The 15,530-nt window shown below is 32.8% G+C and overlaps 1 pseudogene; it reads left to right on the forward strand.

The window, feature by feature from the left end:
* The first annotated feature begins 4,726 nt into the window (after positions 1–4,726).
* LOC117201830 (NAD-dependent protein deacetylase sirtuin-7-like) overlaps positions 4,727–15,530 on the forward strand; it is a 75,389-nt pseudogene continuing 64,585 nt past the window's right edge.

The following is a 15,530-nucleotide window of genomic DNA, read 5'->3' on the forward strand; positions in this document are numbered from 1 at the left end:
CTAAAGTTACCAATTCTTATCTGATTGGTCCTCTGATGCTCCTAGCCCACAGTCTAAAGTTTTCCTCTTGCCCGCCATTCAGAAAAAGACACACTTGCTAGAAGTCATGTCCTACACCCTGACAGAATCTTCTATCAATCTTAGGGCAACAGTAACTGTTCTAAACTAGGGTGTCAATCATGATGCCATTGGTACTCTTTTTCTTTTCCTGGGTGTGCCTTGGCATCTCTTCTCTTCTACATGTCTACAGTCATGAACACTGCCAGGCAGGGCAGACGAACATAACCATCAGGTACAAGAAGCTGGTCTGTCTTTTGCATTGTGACAACACTGTGCATTTACAAAGAAAGAAGAGAAAGAGACAGCTTTACCCGCAGAAAAGAGAGGTCCCGGTTGTGCTCGATGCTGGTTATCTCCAGGTTGCCCATGACTACCTCACAGTTCTCATAGTATTTGCGCAAGGCTCGGTACTGCTGTTCCAGGTCAGAGAGAGAGCTCAGCTTATTCTCTGTTCCTGCGCACACTGCCAAGACAAGAAAAAACATGGGAACTTATGTAAACTTTATATGACATGCACCATGACAATATTTCCCTCAACTCTCTTCCACAACAATCTACTCCAATTCCCTGAATTAAAATATTTTGAATGTTATTAAGACCCATAACCCAAACACTGATAAATATCTTCACTTTTATTTTTTCCAGCTTTACTGCATTATAATTGACATATAACATTATGTAAGTTTAAGGTGTACACATGCGGTATTGATACATTTATATATTGCAAAATGATTACCACCATAGCATTAGCGAACATCACCATCATGTCACCTGATTACCATTGTTGTGTGTGTGTGTGTGTGTGTGTGTGTGTGTGTGTGTGTGGTGAGAACATTTAAGATTTACTCTCCCAGCAACTTTCAGGTATATAATACAGTATTGTTAACTATAATCACCGTGTTACACCCAAACTTATTCATCTTATAACTGGACGTTAGTACTTTTTGACAAAAATCTCCTCATTTCCTCACCCCCAAGTCCCTGGTAACCACCATTCTTCTCTTTGTTTCTATGAGTTCAGCTTCTTTAGATTCCACATATAAGTGACATCATACATTTACATTCATAAAATGTATGTACTAACCACAGAGAGTAAGAAAGCATGGGTTCCACAGAAACATATAGCAAGGAGATAAACTTAAAATAATCACATTTGCTGTGGGCATATAAAGCATGTAAATACATTTAATTTCACTCAAATAAGATTTTCTTTCAAATTTATAATTTACTCTATTTTCTACATATGGAAGTAAATCAAAATCAAAAGATGATAAAAGTAACAATTTTATTTAAAAAATATTTTTGTATTGCAAAGTAATCTGATCTTAGTAAATTTTCTACAGAATTAAAACTTATGCTTTAAGCCCTCAAAAATGCTACCTTTTAAAATAAAAATATTAAACAACTTAGACTGAAACATTTATAACCATACACTACAAACAATATGTACTGAATTATAAACTTTTATCATATCAACTGTGTCGTTGTGTATTCATTAGTGTTCTGAGGTAAAATAGACTGTTAATAAATGTTCTCAATCTGCCATCTTTGGGGGGTGGATTTTGAATGTTTATATATAAGCTCAAGAGTATACACACATCTGTGTTTTTTAGGTTGTGTGTGTATGTATCTTTCCTCTCCTCCAGAAGTCGGAGTTTTAGTTATTACTTCTCATGGTTTGCATAGCTACCTGAACAATTTAATGCACCAACTCTACCATTTAATGCACCAATTCTAATCTTCAATAGACTGAAAAAACTCTATTATGATAAGTGTGTAAAGTTAAAAAAATGAATTGTGAATGAAACATCTTTGAGTATGTTACATGGTATACACCAAACTTAGGACAAGATACATGAAGTAAACACTGAAGACACTAGAGAAAGAGCTTAGTAATGATGTCAAATATACATTTGTGTGTCATCTCCACAGGAATGACAAAGAAGACATGAGGCTTGATGTGGTGCTCAAGGGGATAAGTTTCAATACCGAAAGGAAAAAAAAAATCTAGATTGGTATATTCTAAATAATTAGGGTCACCATAAAGCCTGTTTTTGCCTATTGACACATCAAAAATAACAAAAATCTGGATCTAAAAGTCTTGAACAATAACATAGACCTCTAACCATAGTGGAAGTTCATTATAAAAACTAAAATAAAACACAAACGTTTCTTGTTTGGATTTCTAAACCTCATCAAACAGTATATTTTCTAGAAATACTCTTTTATAAGTGGAATTGTGTCCCTCTAAGAGATATACTGAAGTCCTAACCCCTGGCACCTGTGAATGTGACCTTGTTTGGAAATATGGTTTATGAAATTAAGGTAGGATGAGTACGTTAGAATAGGCTCTAACCCAATATATTCAATGTCCTTCTAAGAGGAAAACACCCTGTGAACATCAAGACGCACAGGGGGAAAGCCATGTGACCACAGAGGCAAAGATGGGAGTGATGCAGCTGCAAACAAGGGATGCCAGCAACTGATGGCCAACACCAGAAGCTAGGAAGAGGCAAAGGAAGATTCTACCATGGGTCTCAGAGGGAGCTTGACCTTACTGACACCTTGATACTAGACTTTTAGCCTCCAGAACTGTGAAAGAATAAATTATTATTGCTTTAAGCCATCTAGACTGTGGTACTTTGTTAAAGACGCCCTAGGATATACAATCTTCAGACTATTTCTACCTGAAATCTCACATTTAAAGAAACATTAAAAATCACTTCCATACTCCAGGGTTCGATTAGTTTATCACCTTGAAGTTACTCTCCCCATTCTCCCTTCTGAATGTCAGAGTCCTCATACACGATGCTGGAACTCATTTGTTGCCCTTGAGAATATACTTTTTGTAGTGATAAGGATGGATACAAAGACTTCTAGAATCCTCAATATCCATTCTCTTCTTCTTTCACAGTAACAGACTGCACAGTTTTAGCTGGGCTTGTGGCCACCCCAAATAAAGATTACATTTCTCTGCTCCTCTTGGAGGTAAACTTTGCAGGGGACTAAGTTCTAACATGTTGTATGACACTTTCCCAGAACTTTATTTAAAACATGGTTGGAGCCTAACTTTGACTCCTTTCTTTCCCACACCTTCCTCCAATCTGCTGCCTGGAATGGAGATGTGATGGTTAAAACTTGAACCGCCATCTTGGAGCATAAGAATGAGGCACACACTAGAGACTGGCTGAGAAATGAGCTAAAGGAACCAGGATTTTCAAACAAACCTGTTTACATGTTTATTAATCATGTTTATTATCATTAACATCAAGATAATAGTGAAAAAAAAAAGATAATAGTGAATATTGGTCCTGGCTGCTAAAATATTATACGTAGGAAGGATTAAATTCAAATTAAGTTATATGCTTCTGACCTTAAGTAATTTTAACTATTCTGTCTTGTTGTTTAACTGAATTTATTCCAATGGTAATAAAACTACCAAATCATTCTTGATCATCTGAAAATTTTACTGGTTCTGTGGAAGTTTCCCTTATTACTAAAACTAACAAACATTATGAAAAAAAATAAACTATTGATAAGTACAGTAATATTCAACATAAGCAGGAGAACAAGAAGCAATTGATTCTGGTATATGATCCTTCTCCATCAAGATCAAAGTCCCACTTTTTTTTTCAATAAACTGTAGAGACTCTAAAAAACACTCCTGAGCCACAATCTTTATTTTTATTGCTCACAGCAGCTTTATAACTTGTAAAATGTCTCCTGAGAAAAGGTATAATTATATGGGTTTATGAAATATAGATTTCAATTATTTTAAATTCCAAGGAGGACAAGCTTATATTTTAATGCAACTACTGATGGGGGTAATTAAGCATCGATTAAGAAACTTGCTCACCATTTCTAAAATGTATATAATGCCACATTGCAATTTATGTATCGTTTATGTAGTAAAAGTTTCTTTCAGTCAGAAATAAAACCCACACTTTACTATCAATATGTAAAAATCAATATCTAAACATCTAAATGAAAAGATTTCTAAAATATTTAGTGTATTCTGACCTTTTCTATAAAAGCTTAAACAAATTTTGGGAGAAAATCTATCAATATAACTGTAATGCCTATGCATTTTTTCATGCTTCTCATTCTGCATATATGAAAATAATATATAATATTAAATTGCTATTATTAATTATTATTACAATAATCTGTTATATAAGAGACCTACAAAGGCTATAAACTCTTTGAAGACAGATGCAATATATTAATCATTATTTTGTATCTGCTGAGCTGTATAGCATAGTGCTTTGCAAGAAAGTTTTCTTTTTTTTTTACATTTATAAATATATTTTATTGCATGCATTTAGTTTCACATTTTTGGGGTAATTCAATTTTTTTGTGGAAAGCTTAAAGAAAATTTGAACAAAGTGAATAATTTAACTTTTACCCATAGGTGACTGCCCATTTCACAGAGGACTTCTCGCTGAATTCTGCAATTTTTCAACTGATGGGACTCAGTGATGCTCTCTCAGTAAGTGGCCCATCTGTACTCATTTGCTGGTAGCCAAGGAGGGGGCATGGTTTCCAGTCACGTGGTAAGGTGGCCTGCAGCTCCTAAAGGGCAGAGACCATGACTTTCTCTCTAAAGTCTGGTGTATAGTAGGTGCCCCATAAAGTGAATGGGTGTGACTGAGTTAACTGATTAGCCATGCCTCTGGAAGACACTGAGTGTTTGCAGGAACTGGTAAAGAATAGGGACCCCTGAGATCCCAGAGAGGGGTAAGAGGAACCCTGTCCGGGAGGTTCCACATTGCAGAAACTTTGAGCAAGTATCTGCATTTCCCACTGGTTCTGTGCACACAGGAACTTAGCTGAGTTGTTATGAATTAGGACTGACCCGGATTCTAATCTGGTCTCCACCTTTTGGTTAACCGTGTACCCAGGGACAGATGACTCTCCCTCTCTAACCCTTAGCTACTTCATCTTTCAAATGGGGTAACAATACTACCCTCGAAGGGTAGTAAGAACCAAATGAGTTATTTAATAATGTTAATTGCCATAAAAACAATTACAATTTGTATTCAGAAAATAACCCTCAATTCAGAAAAGTACCCATGTTCAATAAATGATCAGCTGTATTTTTATATACCATATGAAAAGAGAAAATTGGAATAAGTATATTTAAAAATATCTTTCAGTAACAACAAAAAATCATACAGTAAACAAATTCTAAATAATCAGAATACTCTATTCTCCAAACATTCTGATTTTTGGAGTTTTTACTATACATGGTTCCAGTTAGGAAATATTTTTGTCTCAGTGAGACTTTCCTTTATATTTATGTTTGAGTCAAGCTATCTAAAACGAGTATAATATTTCTCATAACTTTCATCTTGAAAGACGGACTTGATTTTAAAAGAACTAGTTTTGATAGATGCATAAAAATCATTTGTATTTCTCTTCATGAAGCCTTCACTGAATGCCTCGCAACTTCAATTTGTCAATCGATTGTACAATCAGGCAATGTATACAAGACAATGCTTAAACCATCAAGTTTCATTGATTTCACAAAGCTGTTTATCAGACAGAATTGAAAAATCTTTTTCACCAGCCAAAACAAGTTTAACAAAATTCAGCCCCCTTTGCCAACACTATTATAAAGTCCTTAAACTAAAAGCTTACAATAATCAAGCTTCAGAAATCCCGAATTTACATGTACTCCCTAGAGTTTTCATTTCAACAGTGACTCCAGGAGTAAAGCTATATGTGAGGCCTTAATAAAATCACCAATTATTCTATTTGGTATTGATTCCATCACAAATGCAGCTATAGTTGCAAACATGGGCTTTTTAGTCTTAAGATTTACATCCAACAGTGAGTGAACTACATGATCCTCATTCAGTAAAAAATTAAGACTATAATTAGGAGTTTGTAGCAATATAAAAAGGTTGGTTAACAAAATTATTCATTTATTCATGGGGCAAATATATTAGAAGCACAAAGAAGAAACATTAGCAATATCCATATTAATACTAAAAATCAATTATTGCCTCCACGCTTACGGCTGTGGAAACCAGCACTCCATTTGCTTACTCAAGATGAAAAGAGGGAAAAAAAATTAAATCAAAATATTGCCTGACTTTCGAATCAAATGCCTATGTGAGATATTAAGAAATAAATAATTATTTATTTAGCATCTACTGTTGACCTAGTATCATGAAAAAAATGTATATTGATTAAAATGCCCAAGGTCTTTTGTAAGGGCTCATGAAGTTGTACATGGCACCTAGTAAGGAAAGCAGCAAGCAGTGTATGTAAGTTATGTATATATTGTGTATGCACCATTCAGGGACTGTCTGCATAAAAAATATTTGGTAACCTGATAAAAGTTCTCTAATTTTTTTAATCTGATTTAACACTAAGTACTTTCTCTTTCAGAAATGTTACCATAATAAATACGCTTTAGTTTAATGTATGTTGTTGGGCATTTAAAAATCATTAAAAAATATAAAATAGTTAAAGAGAATATCAGAAGTAGCATACATTTTCAGTGACTATTGAGTGCTATTGTAGTTACACAAAGAAGTTTTGCAGCTCTGTTCAATATATGTACAGAAATGGGGCCAAATTTGCTACTTCCTCTACTATAGCCATTTAATCCAAGCCATCAAGGCTATCTACCCTGGACTTTGAAAGCAGCCTCTTAACTAACTTCTTACTTTCCCTACTTTCCCCTGTTAATTCTTTGCATAGAGGCCAGAGTGATCTTTTTAAAAACATGAATCATTCACATCACTCCATCACTGAAAACAACCCTTGGCTTCTAATCACATTTCTTACAAAATCCAAACTTCTTACCATAGCCTGTAGAACGTATATACAGATCTTTGCTCAAATGTCACTCTTTCAGAAAAGCCTTCTCTGACAATCTTATCTAAAATAGATACCAGGTTCCCATTCATCATGCTCTGTCTTCTTTGCCTTCTTTATTTTTGTTTTACTGCTATCTGAAATTATATTATACACTTGCTTGTTTACTTGTTTATTATATGTCTCTACGTTAGAATGCAAGCTCCGTTGTCAGAGGCCCTTTCTCTGCTCAACACCTAAGGAGAAGACACATAGCAGACTCTCAGTCAATACCTGTTGAATAAATAAAATGGACCTTGGAGAAATAATTAAGCCAGTATCAAATGCTGGTCCTTCTATTTTTAAGAGCTGAATGAACTTGAGCAAGTCACTTTGTTACTTGGAGTTATGTGGAATGAGCACTGGGCAAGGGCAGTGAAGGTCAGGATGCCATTGCTCCAACATTTCCTAGCTGTGTAAATTGGGACAATTATTTTCTTCTCATTGGGTCCAATTTTCTCTTTTATGTTTCCTTCCAGCTCGAAAATTCTGTGATTGAATTTATTTCTAAAATACTTATTTAAAACCTACTCTACACTGTTGGGAATGTAAATTGGTACAGCCACTATGGAGAACAGTATGGAGGTTCCTTTAGAAACTAAAAACAGAGCTAACATATGAACTAGCAATCCCAGTCCTGGGCATATAGCCAGAGAAAAACATGGTCTGAAAGGATACAGGCACCCCAATGTCCATTGCAGTGCTGTTTTCAATAGTCAAGACATGGAAGTAACCTAAATGTCCATTGACAGAATGACTGGATAAAGAAGATGTGGTACATATATACAATGGAATATTACTCAACCATTAAAAATGAAATAATGCCATTTGCAGTAACATGGATGGACCTGGAGATTATCATACTAAATGAAGTCAGACAGAGAAAGACAAATGTCATATGACATCACTTATATGTGGAATCTAAGGAAAAACATGATGCAAATGAACTTATTTACAAAACAGAAACAGACTCACAGACTTAGAAAACAAACATAGTTATCAGGGGGAAGGGTGGGGGACGAGGGATAGATTGGGAGTTTGGGACTGACATGTACACATCGCTATATTTAAAATAGATAAACAACAAGGACCTACTGTATAGCACAGGGAACGCTGCTCAATATTCTATAATAACCTAAATGGGAAAAGAATTTGAAAAAGAATAGATACATGTATATGTATAACTGAATCATTTTGCTGTACACCTGAAGCTAACACAACATTGCTAATCAACTGTGCTCCAATATAAAATAAAAATTTTTTAAAATGATAAAAAATAAAATAAAACCTACTCTACACTAAGTAATGAGTTGCATTCAGTGGGTGCTTTTAAGGAGGTCACACTGTGGCAACATCATATAAAGTTATAAGGTTAAACACTTATCAAATTATCCAGCAATCCCATTTATAAGTACATCCCTAGATAAATGAAAATTATGTTCACATAAAAATGTGTACATGAGAGTTTAACGGAACTCCACTCAAATTCACCAAAAATTGGAAACAACACAAATGTCCTTCAATGGCTGAATGCTAACAAACTATGGTATATCTATTTCATGAATATCTAGTCAGCAATAAAAATGGACAGATGATTGCTATAGCAACATGGAAAATTCCCAAAGGCATTATGCTGACTGAAAGAAGCAGGCTCAAAAGGCTACATACTATACGATTCCATTGGTATGACATTTTGGAGAAAGACAAAACTACAAAGGATGGAGAACAAATCAGTGGTTGCCAGAAGATGGGTATCTGAGAGAGAGGGTTTGACTGAAAGATCATGAGGGGAATTTAGGAGATGGCAGAATTCTTCTGCATACTGACTGTGGTGGTGATTACATAGTATACATGGGTTAAAACTCAGAGAACTGTACACCAAAAAAAGTCAGTTTTACTGTATGTAAATTAAAACACACACACACTCAAGTTGGCTTGTATGTTTAACAGAGTTAAAAATGCCCCTTTATATAAATCATAAAACATTCTTAATATATTTGTTCTTAGGCATTTTATACTTGTCATCTTTGAATAATTTTAGTTACATTTTTGAACTGCTTATTATTATTACATATTTTTAAAACTCTTGATGACTCTGGTATTTTTTTTTCCCCCTCAAAACTTGGCTACATTGCTAAATCCTTGTAATTTCTAATTAGTTTTCTTCATTGAGGTTCTTGATTTATCTAGTCTTCAATCATGTTATTTTATTTTGTTTTTTTGGCTGGTACTACTTAGACTTTCTAGATAATTTTTTTCAATTAATAAGCATAGTTGTCAATTCTATCTCTGTTCCGATCTTTACAGAAATGTTTTCCTTGGCTCGGCATATATTTTGTTATGTTATATGTTCCAGGGTCTGGCTTTACCAGATTTTTATTTTAGATTCGAATGTTGAATGTTGCTATTTTTTGCTATCAATTAATGCTAATTAAATGTGCACTAATTTTGAAATTATTAATGAGTTCCAAATACTGAACCATTCTTATATTCCTGGAATGAACCACACTTAGTAATCATGCATTATAACATTAATATACTTCTAGATTTATTGTTTTTATTTGTACTGTTATTTTAATATTAAAAAATATCTATCAATGATTTAGAAATATTTGTACCAGATGTCATCACACACAAAGTGATAAATAATGGAAGTGGGTTTATATTTTATAAAATTTGCACTCTATATAATTAACTTTAAAAGTAGTAAAGAAAAAATTTAACATCAAGTAGGAAATTTGGTTTATAATTTACATTACATAAAACTGTAGATAAAATATTTTCAATCTAAAAATCAGTATCTTTTTAAAAAAAATAAGTGACCCTATAGTATATTCTCTGAATCTTTATCTTCTACCACTCTTTTATTGACTCCCAAAGTGACAAAACAGGAATCTGCTGAAATCAACTAAATCACTTTCTAAAGGATTCTTGAGCCAAATGAAAAGGGCATTTGGCATCATAGACCTTCACTAATAGAGTTGTAGCTAGGGAAGACATAGGCATTCTATAATACAGGCTGATGAAAGGCAAGTCCATAGACTATATATACTGCTATGTGCTGCTCCATCTAAAATTTAATTGAGCTGTATTTTACCTCTGTTGTTTACTTACAACAGTCCCTAAATGCCCTCAAAGATGCTTAAACGCTAAATAATATTGCAAAGGGAAAAAAGCTCATCATTGTAGACTACCAAAAAATGATAGATGTAAATATCACACATGATTATCTCCTGTTCATCAATGATATGTTTTGTGAGTGGTCTGTTCTAATCTAGTCTTCCCAATATAATAGGTTATACTTGTATTGTTTATTTAGTATTTCAAAGATAAGCTTAGTAAAATTAAAATAATTAAAAATTATTTTAAATGCATTATATGGGTCATCAAAAACTGACTTGTAACTGCTTGAATATAAATTTTAGTTCCTGTTCTTTATTGTTTTTCTGCCTTTACATATTTTATATTTTCTTAAATTGTATCTCAAAAAATTCCTATGTTGAAAGCTGAAAAACATAATAGAAAGACTTTACAGATTTAGAAATTACATTTCTGTCATCTATTCTTAGATGAAATAATATTCCCCTTACCACTATCTTGTCATAATTCCCTCCCTGCCCTTTTTGTCATTCTTCACACCCTCTTCCCTTTCCCCACACAAAGAGTCCTTCTTATTTACTTTGTAGTATTTCCTTTTCTGTGGAAGTGCTAGGTCCTTAACTTTAATGTAGGTACTGGACTTGACAAGCAATTAAAGCAAACAATTTCCACTCATCAAGACTTGCCAAATTAGTCATCTGCCATCTGCCCCATCATCTGGTTCTCCTTGAGGTCTTGCTGTGAATCTGGATGCACTCGCTCAGATTAAGAGGGACAGTGCCAACCTCCAACCTGGTAAAATGTCAGTGGGAGCTAAGTACGTAAACATTAGCGACCATCTTTCTTTCCTAGATTATCATGCTTTCAACCACCACTTTGCATGTAATAAAGACCAGTCTGTTTGTAATGGCTTATCACTGTGAGACATTTACCATTCACTGTAATTAAAGTGGCAGTCTGTGGGATTTTTTTTCCACTTAGAAATACTTTTAAAAAGATGGACATCACTTGTGAGAAACAATTTCCTGGGAGGGCTGTAACAGTAGTAAATGATATTACTAATATACCCAGTAGCAACTACACCTGAAGAAACACCACACCTTACAAATATTTTATTCAGTGAGCCAGGTTTCTGCATATCTCTGCCTAGGTCCTCATTCACTTGTCAAAGAGGGCAAAGAGTAATTGTTCTGACACAGACAAGATAGACATATTTTTGATAACTAAGATATATTCCATTTAAGCCTGATGACTTAATTACTCTATGACTGAACATGTGGGTTTTTAATTTTTTTCTTTCATTTTATTTATTTAAGGTATTTGTTACCATAGTTTTGAGATATTACCAAGACATTACACTACTAATATTACTAGCAACTTCCCTACTCATTCCATGATCTCATGGGTTAGTTAACAGGGCATCAGGTACTACATAGACAGTCATTTAATTTGGAATGTTTTCCCATGAAAGTTTCACTAATCTTTGGATTTAAAGATCTGATATCCTTTGAGATCCTATTTTCATTTCCTTTGGATATTTACCCCAAAGTAGGATTTCTGGATCACACGGTAGTTCTATTTTTAAGTTTTTGAGAAATTTCCATATTGTTTTCTGAAACAGAGAGTCTTGGTTACCAGGGTCTCAGGGGTGAGAGAAATGGGGAGATGTTGATAAAATGATACAAATCTCCAGTTATAAAATGAACAAATTATGGGGATCTAATGTACACCATGATGATTATAAGTAACAATACTCTATTACATACTTGACAGTTCTTAACAGAATAGACCTTCAATGTTCTCACCACCAAAAAGAAATTATAATCATGTGATGTGATGGTGGTGCTAGCTAACATTATAGTGGTAATCACTTTGCAATATATAAGTGTATAAAAGTCACACGTTGTACACCTTAAATTTATCCAATATTATATGCCATTATATCTCAATAGAGTTGGAAAAATAAAAGTTTTTAAAAAGATCTGATATCCTATTTGGAGGCTTTATTATAATGAAGCAGCAGTTAAAATCTTTAATAAGAAATTGAATGTAAAAGTTCAACTTTCTAATGGAATATGCATCATTCAATATAACATCTAAAAAGCAAGGTGATGTTTAACAACTTTTTTATTATTAAAGGACATGACTTTAGAAACGTCTTTTACATTTAAGAGAAATACTTAAAAATACATATAAGGGGGCTTCCCTGGTCGCGCAGTAGTTAAGAATCCACCCGTCAACGCAGGGGACACAGATTCGAGCCCTGGTCCGAGAAGATCCCACATGCTGAGGAGCAACTAAGCCCGTGTGCCACAACTACTGAGCCTGCACTCTAGAGCCCGCCTGCCACAACTACTGCAGCTTGTGCACCTAGAGCCTGTGCTCCGCAACAAGAGAAGCCACTGCAATGAGAAGCCCGCGCACAGCAACGAAGACCCAACACAGCCAAAAATTAAATAAATAAAATAAATAAATTTATTATATATATATATATATATAAGGATACAATATTTACTACATAGTGGTAACATATTTGAACTTTTCCTTGTTATGGTTTTGTCAAAAGTTTTAGGTAATGATAACGAAGGAATAAATGCCAAAATGTGTTACAAGTTCCTTAGTTTACTTTACCTAAGACAATTCAGTAATACAGGTATCAAAAACAAAACATTCAACACTAAGCCATAGGAGTTCTATAGCATCAGGTTCAATTTTAAAAGTAAAGAATAATCTATGATTTCCTTTGATAATATAAAATAGGCTGGTAACAAGAAAAAAAAGACTTGAATTAAAGGTTTAAAATCATTTAATACTTGCATTGTCATTTTAGTTCAATGTGAATTTTTGAGAGCCTGTGCAAATAAACATAATTGCTCTATATTATAAAAATAAAAGTATTTATATTCGTATCTGGCAAGGTTCATATGTACAAAAAAATTATCTAGAAGATAAATTAAAAATTTAAACTAAATTACTGTTTACTTAGAGATACAGGTGGAATGGGAATAAATACTACTATTTTTAATCCTATCACAGCACAGCACAAATTTGATAAATTTTTAAAATTTGAAGAATGCCTTTTCTGAACATGATTCATTTTTAATTCCTGACACAAAAATAATATGTATTTTAGGGTAAGTTTTAGAAACAAGTATCTTTTATTACAGACTTCAGATTTCTACTGACACTTTCTGCCAGGATAAAATAGAATAGATTCTCTGTTACATTCTTTGCAAATGTTCAGTTTTCAAATATATTTGCCACCTGACTAGATCTTGTAAGGAAAACAATGCAAATCAAATAATAACTATAGAATTTGATTTTAAAATGCATTACTTTTTTGAGGGACAGTCTCATGTAATTGTATAATTTTTATTGTTATGATTTCAAAAAGATAAAATAAAATCCCTCAATAAAATCAATTATTTTTCAAAGATACTTTTTAAGAATATATGGGAGCATGTATATGCTTATGTGTATAAACATATTCATTGGGAAGGAAATAAAATATGGTAAAAATGTTTTCTCTCTGATTAGAAGTTTCCCAGATGACACCTATTTTCCTTTTTTGTTTACGTGTAATTTCTAAATTTATAAATTCTATAAAGAATTTTTGTATGTAAAAGGTGAATTTTATTTCATGAAGGATATATACATATTTAATTTTTAAAAAGATAAGATATTTACTCTATGCTTTGCCATTTTTTTTATGGGAATGTGTATACTAATTCCAGTTACTATTAACACTTTTGATAATCTTGGAATTTTATAAAACATTAGCATTTTATATAAAAACATTATCTTGATTTTAATATAAACTCTTGAGAAATTGTATTTTAAATCATCTGAAAGAAAAGTAGAAAAATATATTATTCTAAAGATAGAATATAAGAGTTACCTGGAAAAACTAAAAATAGAGCTACCATGTGATCCAGCAATCCCACTCCTGGGCATATATCCAGAGAAAACCATAATTTGAAAAGATACATGCACCCCAATGTTCACTGCAGCACTGTTTACAACAGCCAGCACATGGAAGTAACCTGTGTCCATCAACAGAGGAATGGATAAAGAAGATGTGGTACATATATACAATAGAATATTATTCAGCCATAAAAAATAATGAAATAATGCCATTTGCATCAGCATGGATGGACCTAGAGATTCTCATACTGAGTGAAGTAAGTCAGACAGAGAAAGACAAATATCATATTGCTTATATGTAGGATCTAAAAAAAGGCTACAAATGAACTTATCTACAAAACTGAAATAGAGTTACAGATGTAGAAAATAAACTTATGGTTATCAAGGCGGGGGGGAGGGATAAATTGGAAGATTCGGATTGACTCATACACACTACTATATATAATATAGATAACTAATAAGGACCTACTGTATAGCACAGGAAACTCTACTTAATACTCTGTAATGGCCTATATGGGAAAACAATCTAAAAAAGAGTGGATATATGTATATGTATAACAGATTCACTTTGCTGTACACCTGAAACTAATACAACATTTTTAATCAATTATACCCCAATAAAAATTAAAAAAAAAAAGAAAGAAATCAAACTTATGATTGCCAAGGGGGAAGGGAGGGGAGGAGGGATAAATTAGGAGATTGGGATTGACATAGACACACTACTATATATAAAATAGGTAACTAATAAGAACTTACTGTATAGCACAGGGAACTCTACTCATTACTGTGTAATGACCTATATGGGAAAAGAATCTAAAAAAGAGTGAATATATGTATGCGTATAACTGATTCACTCTGATGTACAGCAGAAACTAACATAACATTGTAAATCAACTTTACACGAATAAAAATTAATTTTAAGAAAAGAATTACCTAGTGATCTATAAAGGAAAGTCCAATGGTAAACCAATTTTCCACCTGAGTTGAATAGGAAATATGATTGTGTGTGTGTGTATGAGTGTGCATGTGTATGTATGTGTATATAGCTATATCTACATGTGTATTTATGTACATTATATATATATATATATACACATATATATTCATTCTAGTTTCTACATATGCTCTAGGTTTTCTAGTTCATACAATTAGATATTATACATAATTTTGTAATATTGCTTCTGATAATTTATCTCTTCTAATATTATTTTTAAAGTATATTACTATGAAATTATTAATATGAAATACATTATTATTACTATTAATAGTCTGTTCCATCTGCATATTAGTAGTACCAGAAATTATTTACAGTGCTTTATATAACATTATCATTTACTCCACATACAATCACATTAAATACCTATTATTATCATCATCATAATAATCATCTCTTTTTTTACAGAAGAGGAAACTAAGACCCAGAAAGTTAAATAATATACCCAGAAAATTAACTAGTGGAAGAACTAGGAGTCAAAATCAGTTCCAATTTCATAAGTAGTTATCATTCAGAAACATAGTACTAGTTAGTTGATGTCTACAAATACTTGTTTCAAATTATCTGTATTTAGCATTAGTATGTT

This window comes from Orcinus orca, chromosome 7, assembly GCF_937001465.1.
Source record: "Orcinus orca chromosome 7, mOrcOrc1.1, whole genome shotgun sequence".
Classification (NCBI taxonomy): domain Eukaryota; kingdom Metazoa; phylum Chordata; class Mammalia; order Artiodactyla; family Delphinidae; genus Orcinus; species Orcinus orca.